General features: G+C 41.3%; 1 long non-coding RNA gene across 1 annotated transcript in view; it reads right to left on the bottom strand.

Moving 5' to 3' along the window:
• Positions 1-7,074, bottom strand: part of LOC124231820 (uncharacterized) — a 44,544-nt gene extending 37,470 nt beyond the window's left edge. Inside the window, exon 1 of the long non-coding RNA XR_006886693.1 lies at positions 6,919-7,074. This is a non-coding gene — a long non-coding RNA (uncharacterized LOC124231820). The remainder of the gene's footprint in view (positions 1-6,918) is intronic.
• Between the last annotated feature and the right edge of the window lie 3,956 nt (positions 7,075-11,030).

Consider the following 11,030-nt stretch of genomic DNA (forward strand, 5'->3'; position numbering starts at 1 on the left):
GTAGGCTGTGGTGGTCCTGTATTCTGAGGCCCCCAGTGTTGGACTGTGTCATTTTCACTGAACACCTTGTGAGCCCTTATCAAGTTCCTACAAAGGCTCTCCTGCCAATTTGGCGTCACTGAAAGGCCTGTGGCCTGGAGTCTCTGCGTAGAATTCACCTTACTCATTTATGTGACAGAGCCAAGGGGACATCTATTCCAACACTAACTTACATTATAATGTAGAATTGATGAGGATTTTTAGGCTGGTTAATTTTAAAACTGCAGATGAGAAGCAGGCCCCAGGAGTGGAATTTGCTTGCCCTTTGTTGGGAAACATTTACATTTCTAAGGGACACCTCTATCTGTAAAGATGCCTCTTCTCTGTGCCAGGAAGAAGGGGGATGGCCTTATCTCTGGAAACTCTTAATGGGGAAGGCAAGGACTTAAGTTGTTTACTGTCTGGCAACCTCATGTAACTGACCCCCCTCCCACCCCACCCCCGAAATCCTCCTTTGTCTTCAGCTGAAGATAATATTTAAGCGGTGACTTCTGCCATTTACTCAATCCGGTTTGATTCTTATCTAAAAGTTGTGGGACCACCCAATGGCCGGACCCTACTGGTACTGGTACCATTTTAACTTTTTTTGTCTTGTAAAGAGATAACTCACATACCTATGCCTTAAATTTAACCTTACTCTCCACCCATGTTTGCAGCAGTAGCGGGGACAGCAGCAGCAGCTCCTCCTGCCCGTGGGTCCTGTCCCCATGCAGCAGCTCTGACTGCCCACGGGTCCTGTCCCCATGCCAGCGGCGGCAGCAGCAGCTCCCCATGCCGGCAGCAGAAGTGGCAGCAGCAACATGCCGGCAGCAGCTCTGCCTGCCCATGGGTCCTGTCCCCATGCCAGCAGCAGCAGCTCCCCATGCCAGCAGCATCTCTGACTGCCCATGGGTCCTGTCCCCACGCAGCAGCTCTGCCTGCCCATGGGTCCTGTCCCCATGCTATTCCATGCTATTCTCTAAATAAAAGAGCACTACTGCTAGATCTTAAGAGCCCAAGAAATCTTTCTTTCGACTCCTAGGCTCACCGACCCTGCATCAGAATATTTAAGACCTCTTCCCTCCCCAACATTCACAGTAGTTTTTAAGGGAGGAGCTCTTTGATAACAAAATGGAAGAGAGAGAATTGGCATGACACTTAACACAAGAGTGTCAAGATAAGCAAATTTAAAGATCACTGGGCTAAGCAAGATGCACAGGCCAGCAATGTGACCATGGACAAGTTGCTTAAATTTTGTGAGCCACAGCTTCCAAATGAAGGAATTTGATAATTTCTTAAATCCTTTCCAACTTTAATGATTCCAGAGTATTTTGAGTTTTAGAAGAAAGTTCTTGATAGAAATCTCCTTTTAAGAATAATTGCTGACCGCCCCAGCTTGAGCACCATCAGAACTTTGTGTCAACTTCTTCATAAACCAAGTTGGATTTACATTTGTGCCTTTGACAAAACAAGTACTGGCTTTTTAGACTTTTTCATTACCATGAGATTAGTATATTGACATGGTTCTCGGAGCAATCTTAGAGCACAGGGAACGGCTTATGATTCTAGCAACCTTGCAGTAGGTTACTCATTCTTTGGTATTTGCTTTGACATTTATTTTTGTTCTTCAGTCATATTGATTTAAATATCATTAGCACAAAAATGTACCAAAAGGTAATTGCATTGACTATTTTGGCTCTGCTCAGTTATTACTTTGCAATTCATCTTTTACAACAAAACTGAACAGGCCAAGAGGGCTGAGTTTGAATCTTAGTCATACCTTCCAAGCAAGTGGAGAGTTTATTTTAAATGAAACAGAAGCAAATCACAGGAGAGGAGAAAACACTTGCTAAATGGTAAATGGCTGATTATTTTTTTACCTGCAGTAACATTGATTTATAACATTATATAAATTTCAGGTGTACATCGTTATATATTTTGATTTCTGTGTAGATTGCATCGTGTTCACCACCCAAAGACTAATTACCACCCAGCACCACACACACCTGCCTAATCACCCCTTTCTCCCTCTGCCCTCCCCCCTTCCCCTCTGGTAACCAACAATCCAATCTGTGTTTGTTTGTCGTCGTTTTTATCTTCTACTTATGAGCGAGATCATACAGTATTTGACTTTCTTCCTCTGACTTATTTCACTTAGCATAATCCCCTCTAGTTCCATCCAGATTGTCACAAATGGCCAGATTTCATCATTTCTTATGGCTGAGTAGTAGTCCATTGTGTATATATACCACATCTTCTTTATCCATTCGTCCCTTGATGGGCACCTAGGTTGCTTCCAAGTCTTGGCTACTGTGAATAATGCTGCGATGAACATAGGGGTGCATGTATCTTTATGCAAATGACTTATTTGAAACTGTTTATGCAAGTGAATGTGTGTTAGGAGAGGAATGAATGGACCTATTGAATTGTCTTGTACTAAAAAGGAAGAAAGTGTAGACCAAGTCCCATAAAATTGTATAATTTCCATTGAAAAATCTCCCTGATTGCTTACATATTGCACAACACAGTTTACTTTAAGATTCAAATAACCTGAAGGTTTCTAAGAGCCCACCAAAGAAGAGAGAGAGAATCTTTTGCACTGCAGGACTGTCTCCAAATAGGAGATCTTTTCTCCCATGGGGTCAGAGCCTAGAAAAAAAGAAAAGAGTAAGAAAGCCTCTACTACCTAGTAATTTAACATTTTTAGTAAACTTTTTATTAAAGTCTACTCTTTCTAATTGAGATTCCAGATCTGGAGGAGATTGGGTTTGTATGAAAGGAGTCTCCCATTATCATCGTACCCTTCTTAAATATCTGTTATAATATTAACATATGTTTAGTTGAAAGTGGAGAGTGTTACCTCAATAACAAATTAATTAATTAAAAAAAACGAAAGAGAGAGAGAAGCCCTAACTGGTGGGCCTAACCCTAAAGGGAAGCAGTATCCCCACAAGCTTCCTGCTGAGTTTGTGTTGTGGTCATGCTTTCATAATTAAGCAGCCAGTGCCCTGTCTTTTACAAAAGAAGAATCAGTCACAATGTGGCAAAAGCAGACAAAAGAGAATAAAAACTAGTCAACAAAAGCGAAAATAAACAAGTGGGATTATATCAAACTAAAAAGCTTCTGCACAGCAAAGGAAACCATCAACAAAATGAAAGGCAACCTATGTAATGGGAGAAAATGTTTGCAAATCATATATCTGATAAGGGGTTAATATCCAAAATATATAAGGAACTCATACAGCTCAAGAGGAAAAAACCAAACAATCCAATTAAAAATGGGCAGAGAAACTGAATAGACATTTTTCCAAAGAAGACATACAAATGGCCAACAGGTACGTGAAAAGGTGCTCAACATCACTAACCATCAGGAAAATGCAAATCAAAATCACAATGAGATATCATGTTACACCTGTTAGAATGGCTATTTTCAAAAAGACAAGAAACAACAAGTGTAGAAGAGGACGTGAAGAAAAGGGAACCCTTGTGCACTGTTGGTGGGAATGTAAATTGATTTAGTCAATATGGAAAACAGTATGAGGGTTCCTCAAAAAGTTAAAAATAAACTACCATATGATCCAGCAATCCACTTCTGGGTATTTATCTGAAGGAAACAAAAACACTATCTTGAAAAGACGTCTGCACTCCCATGTTCATTGAACCTATTCACAATAGCCAAGACATGGAAACAACCTAAGTGCCCACTGACAGATGAATGGATAAAGAAGATGTGGTGTATACATACGTATATACAATGCAACACTACTCAGCTATAAGAAAGAAGCAAATCCTGCCTTTTGCAACAACATGGATGGACCTTGAGCACGTTATGCTAAGTGAAACAAGTTAGACAGAGAAAGACAAACACTGTATGATCTCACTTACAAGTACAATCTTTAGAAAAATGAACTGACAGATACAGAGAACAGATTGGTGTTTGCCAGAGGTGGGAAGTGGAGGGTGGGCAAAATGGGTGAATGTGGTCAAAAGGTATAAACTTCCATTTATATGACAAATAAGTTCTGGGGATGTAATGTACAGCATGGTGACTTTAGTTAATAACACTGTATTGTATATTTGGAAGTTGCTAAGAGAATAGATCTTAAAAGTTCTCATCACACACACAAAAATTTGTAACTATGTGTGGTGATGGATGTTAATGAGACTTATTATGGTGATCATTTTGCAATATATACATATATCAAATCATTACATTGCACATCTAAAACTAATACAATGTAACATGTCAATTATATCTCAATAAAAATTTTTTTTAAAGAACAAAAACTCATATTCCTATAGAGATCCCATTTTGTGGGGAGTTTGTGTACTTTCACTGACCACCCCCTCGCTTCTCAATCTTCCTTCTCCCCAACCTCTAGAATTTCTTCCCTTTCCATAGATCACTCTTTTCTCACCCAAGATCTCAAACCTGAAATCTCCAACCCTAGATTTGCAACACCAACTATCTCAAGAAATGTTGGAACACTCTCCCAGGAATCCTAATTCATTCAAATTAAAGTTTAAAAAGTGTATTTTATTTTCTCTCTTGAAAATTGGGGGCAGGCTCTGGTTTTAGGTCCCATGTGTAAGGAGGTTGAAAGTTGTCGTGCCAACCTAACAACAGCTAAAAAGGTGAACAGACTGAAAAGTCAACACCTCTTCTTGGATCCATAAGAGATGGAAGAACACAGGGCAAATCCAGTCCGCAAGATTGGGGAGACGGATAGGAGAAGACAGGGAGTCACAGCTTCTAGGAACAGAGACTTACAGGTGGAAATGGCTGGGAACCCAGTCCTGGGGTAGGAAAACCTGAGCTGTAGTTGAGGAATTGCTGGAGGCTCAGCGTGGACAACTCTGAGAGTTAAAAATTCCAGACCCAGTCATGGGGGGCCCCTACAGTATTGTGAGACTTAACTCCAGGAGCTCGACCAGGTTCCCACAGTAAATATCAGAGAAAAGTCCCTTCGTGCTTCTAGCAAGGCGGAGAGGTAAAGGAAGCATTTGAAATATGCAAGTGCAGTCTGTTCTCCTTAACAACGCCTGCCCTCAGGGGAAACTAGTTGACCAGAGTCTAACCTGCTGAGGTGTCACCAGAACCTAACTGACCTGGGGGACAGCAAAGGATCTATCTTATTCCATGGTGGCATATTGGATTAAAACCATCAGTGTAACAGTTACTGCAGATCTATTTCTGAATGGGAGGATATTTGCCAAAGTCAACAATGGTCACCCTTGGAGTCTAGAATTATTTACTTTGTCCTTTTTACTCTATGGATTTTCTTACTTTCAACAATGAATATGCATTATTTTTGTAATAAGAACATAGCCAAAATTTACTAACAAAATAAATACTACTATCTTGGATCAGGTTCCCCGGAAAAAAAAAATGGATGTACCTATAAAGAGACTTCAGTATACTAGAGCCTTGCCCACTTCTGTAAGCCACAGTCTTTTGCCAGGAACCTGAGGCGGTCTCTCAGTGTTCTGTGCTGTCTTCTCCACATCGGTGGGGTTTGTGAGGCTGTCCCCAATGACAATCTATCTGATCACTATCTTTCCCAGGATGGCTTAGCTGTCATTCAAGTGGAGTAACACAGGTAGACATGATAAAATCTGAGGAATTCTTAAATATAGCTACGAAGTCTCAGCCTTAAACGCTTATTCCTCCTCTATTACTTACTAGATGATAACATGAAACAGAATATTTAACATTGCGTTAATGTTAATTGAAGCTGTGCAGAACTTAATATGAGCAGGAAGAATTTACTATATACACTGCCGTTATTTAATCTGTAGTTGTTCCAGAGGGAGGCGCTTTGGAAACGAATCAGAGACACATATTTTAAAGAATATCAAATATTGAAAAATAACCAGGAGATACCCAGGAGGAATGTACTTAAGAAGGAAAACATTTCAGAAAAGAATTGTACCAGAAAAAATAACCACAAAACAAAGACGCAGCCTAGAGAAGCAGCCAGTCTTTTCTCTGTCATTAGCTTGGAACGTGGCCACAGGCACATTCCGTGTTGTGTGCACGTCTATAGCCTTGGGGTGAAACTTACTACGTATATGTTGAACGATTAATGTAGGTATCACTTGTTACGTAGCATCACATTATAACCGGGCTTAATAATAACCTTATACAGGAAAAGCAGCATTTTGAAGTTAAAGCGTAGACTCTCCAGCCAGACTGTCCAGGTTAGAAACTGGCAGTGCTCCTTAGACCTGTTCTGCGACCGTCAGCAAAGTTACTTAATCTCTATGGGCCTTGGTTTCCTCATATCTAAGAAATGAAACTAAACCAAACAAAAACCTTAGTAATAGTTCATGTGTCCAGGAATTAGCAGTCTGACAACCTCACTCATCTTGACCACAGCTAGATATCAGGATTCAAGGAAAAGGGCCTCCGGGCGGCTAACAGGGAGAGTGACTGACAGAGATGACCCACATCCCGGGCACCGAAGGGCACATCTTTGGCTCAGAAGAGTATTCCCAAGACCTTGACCAAAGCCTATGTACTTTTAAAGTAATAATTAAAATACATTACTTCATCTGGATTCCCAGTGTGTAGATAATTAGAAACAAAAGTTGAGAATGAGAAATGATACCTCACAGGCTGAAACTGATGATAGAGACAAAAAACCAAAAAGCGATTAAAACAGGCAGAACTAAGAAACCCATAGAGCTCAGGGGGGCTTTAGTGAGCAACTCACTATCCAGCCAACCTTAATCACCCCGAGGACACCTCTGTATTTTTATAATTCGGTTCCTCAAGAGATGCACCCAATAGGTTCTTAAGCTTTGGTTTTTCAAAACAACAGACGTTAGTCATCTGTAAACTTCAGTGATACTGAACTACTTGCAACCCAGAAATGCCTTTAAATGAGATATCCTTACCTCATTGATAGGTAAAGTCCCAGGATTAACTGGCCCGTGATGTGTGTACCGTTTGACTCAATCAGACTGCCCATCTCCTAAAACACACTCCCCCCAGGAGGCCAGCATTAGGGAAGCACGAATGTTTCCCTTGGTCGTTCAATGACAGAAGCAGCAGTCATACAGCTTTCCAAGCCTGGAGGTGACCAGGACACTCAGGAGGCACATGCACATTTATTTTGAGGATGGCCAGATGGCAACAAGCCCATGGGGGAGGCTGGGGCGTGAGCATAGCGCTCCTTTTGGCTTTTACACTGGCAAAGCTGTGTGTCTTATCTACAAAGCTACTGAAGGAGGCAAAGCTCCCACCCAAACACCCTCCCACTTCTTTAACACTCATCTAACACCTTTCTCTTCTTTTAAGGTCAAGTTCAAGGCCCACCTTACCCACAGTGCCCTCCCTGACTACATGGGTTCTTCGGAGTCTCTCCCTCCTCTGAATCTGCTCATATTATTATCTGGACCATTCGTTTGACACTTGCCATAACTGTTTTGTACTGTCAACTCTCATTTCCTCATCAACTGGTGGCGAGCTTCTAGAAAGCACAGGCTGTCTTAGAGGGCTTTGTATGTCCCATCACAAAGAGCACGGGGCCTCGAACACAGCACGTCCTCAATAAATATATGACTGTTGTGTTCTTTGAGCAAATATTTATTGACTGCCTCCTATGTGTCAGCTACAAAAAATCCCCGCCCTCATGGAGTTTATAGTCTAGTGAGGGAAGACAGACAATAAAAGATAAATAATGTAAAATGAGTAGTACATTCAACAGTGTTAAGTGATTAGGAGAGAAAATTATAAGATGAAATGTGGGCAGTGAGGGAGGGGTTGAAATTTTAGATTGTGTGCCTGGGAGAAGGTGATTTTTGAGTAAAGACCTGAAGAAGTTGGAGAGCAAGCCACGTAGATATCTGAGGGAAACACATTTCAGGCAGAGGGAACAGCAGGCAAACAGCCTGTAAAGAAGGGCATTCACAGACACTGTTGTTGAACCCCTGGGGGCAGGACTTTTCAAGTTGACAGATATATATATTTCTTTTAAATAAAGAAATATATACACACACACATATATATTAACTTGAAAAGTCTTGCTTACTATATATTTATTATAATTATATATTTTTATATAATTATATATTATATATAAAGCTGGCATTAATAGACACTATTGTTTTTTCAAGTATATTTATGTGTATATATATATCAAGATATATATGTACATTGAGATATATGTATATATCAAGATATGTATAGTGATTTCATACATACATATATATTACATATATATAAAATCATATATATATATAAAATAAGGCTGGCATTAATAGACACTACTGTTGAATCCCTGGGAACAGGATTTTTCAAGCTATAAGAACTGAGCCACATTAAACAAAGCACTACCCAGCCCTTAGAGGATTAGACAGAGGGTCTTAAGCTTTTTTGTGCTCTTGGCCATCTTGGCAGGTGATACAACTCCTTAGATCATCAGCCCCAGGCAGTCCACTTTGTCACAGCAGAAACAACATTGGCTCTAACAGATGGAAGAACGAGTCCCACATGGGGCAAGTTATCAATGAGGCTGTTAGCAAGCACTTCCATTATTAGTTCCTGCCAGAAATTATAGCCAGCATACCTCGTTAGATACAAGATGAATCGACAGTGGGAAACTTGCCAATCGTGAGGTTCCGTTTCCAGCTAGTCTGGAGTTGCCCCAGAGAGACTCGATCTGATTGGTTAGCCAGGTTACATTGCCTAGCCAATCAGAATTCAAGAGGCCAGTTGAAGCAATTTTGTCCAACTTGGCCGCTGTGGTGGCGCCTGCCGATGACGATCAAAATGAAGCTTTGATGTACTATTGTAAATTCTCTCTCCTCCGACAGGAGAAGCTACCCTCTTGTTCATTTTCCTTTCCTTAAAGACCCGTGGTAATAATCTCAAAGCTGTTGTAGAAAAAAGATAGCATTAAGATTTTTGTCCTTTGGGGAAAACTGCATGAGACGCCCTCCTCCCCACCGTCTCCCGACCCCCTCCCCACCCCATGGCCCATGAGCAGCCACGCCTCTCAGCCCCTCAGATATTTCACAGCCTCAAGGAAGGGCCTTGCAACTCTCTCCACTATTCTCTTCCTTTTTTTCTTTTTTCTTATTGTCTTCTAGAACTACAGAGCTGATTTTGAAAGTCACTTTCTGCCAAGACTCTTTGTTTAAACATCTTGTGTATGTGACACTGCCAGGCTGGGATTGACTTATCAAATAAAAGGACATTAGAAATCCGCAGAATCGGATCAAGCTTTAATGAAAAACCAACAAACATTAAAAGGCTGCCATTAAGCAGCGACGGGTTGAAGGCAGCTCCGGCTAATTGGCAGCCATGGCGCCTTCCCTTGCCGCCAGGTTCCGGAGAACTAGCCCTCAACCCGGCTTCTCCAAATTAGGCCAGTTCTCCCCAGGGCTTGTGCGGCTGCATTGCTAATTAGGGTGATGCGGAGCACCCCTATCCAATAGATGCTTCCTGGAACTTGAGGATTTCCAAATACTCCCTAAAACTCTAGCTGCCATTTTGTAACTTGCATTGATCAGTGGTGAGGCAATTAGTAAATAGTTTCTGTTCTCACTAAATGGTGCAATCTCAACTCCCTGTGATCTGGGGACTGAAAGATTGGAGAGACATTTGGAGGAAGAAATACATTTTATATTGGTGGAGTAATATAAACTGATTTATGAAATATGAGTCTTTTAAAAGATAGAAATAGGGGCCGGCCAATGGCATAGTGGTTGGGTTCCTGCACTCTGCTTTGGCGGCTGGGTGTTCACGGCTTCTGATCTGGGGAGCAGACCTAGCACTGCTCCACAAGCCACGCTGTGGCGACATCCCACATAAAATGGAGGAAGCTTGGCAGGGATGTCGCTCAGCGAGAATCTTCCTCAAGGAAAAAGAAGAAGATTGGCAACAGATGTTAACTCAGGGCCAATCTTCTTCACACTTCACACATAAAAGATAGAAATAGAATGATTCTCTTTGTAACCTTTCAATTCTCAGAGTTTGTCCAATCAACTGATTTTTAAAGCAATTTTTCTCACCTCTTCTACGCATTAGAATCATCTGGGGTGGAGTAGGGCACCCAACGCAGACCAGTCATTCAGAATCTCTGGAGACAGAGCCCAGATATCAGTAACTTTCCTCCAGATCTCTCTAGTTGATTGCAACATGAAGCTGGGGTCAAGAACTGCTGTTCCACAGGAATCAAGCTTGTTGTTTAAAATAAGAATTTTTTAAAATGTAGAATGAAAAACAGTGTTGTATAGGACTTTGGAAAAACTGATTGTTACAATCCCCACTTATCCCTGTTTGGATGTATCCTTTCATGGGGTCCTTTTTACCTGCAAAATGCATATATGTCTCAGAGATGTGGAGAAAATGAGTAGGAGGAGCGTTGTCTTAGTCTGCTCAGGGTGCCAAACAAAGGACCACAGTTGGGGAAGCTTAAACAACAGATATTTGTTTTCTTAAAGTTCTGGAGGCTAGGAGTCCGAGATCAAGGTGTCAACAGGCTTATTTCTTTGGAGGCCTCTCTTCTTGACTTGTAGATGGCCATCTTGTGTGTCGTCACGTGATTGTCCTTCTGTACATCTCTGTGTCTCATAAGGACATCAGTTACATTGGTTTAGGGTCCATCCACATGACCTCATTTTACCATAATTACCTGTTTATAACCCTCTCCCCAAATACAGTCACCTTCTGAGGTACTTGGGGGTTAGCATTTCAACGTATGAAATTGCGGAGGACACAATTCAGCCTATAAGAGGCACTCTGAAGTAATAGCGGGTTGGTTTTTTTTTTTTTTTTTGGTGGGGAGGAGAGTGAACAATTCCTTTTTAAAACAAGTTTATTTAAAAAAAAAACATTGAGAATAAACATGAAAGTTGCCTGGGCATGTGTAATATTGAGATCTTGAACCAGGGCCCATCGTGATGGGAAAATTATGCCAAAGGAAGGAAGTCTCAGGACTCACTGAAACCCCAGCACTGGGCTATTCCAGAAGATGCCTTGTAAAGATGTGAAGATCAGCTAC

The sequence above is a fragment of the Equus quagga genome, chromosome 22 (genome assembly GCF_021613505.1).
Source record: "Equus quagga isolate Etosha38 chromosome 22, UCLA_HA_Equagga_1.0, whole genome shotgun sequence".
Classification (NCBI taxonomy): Eukaryota; Metazoa; Chordata; class Mammalia; order Perissodactyla; family Equidae; genus Equus; species Equus quagga.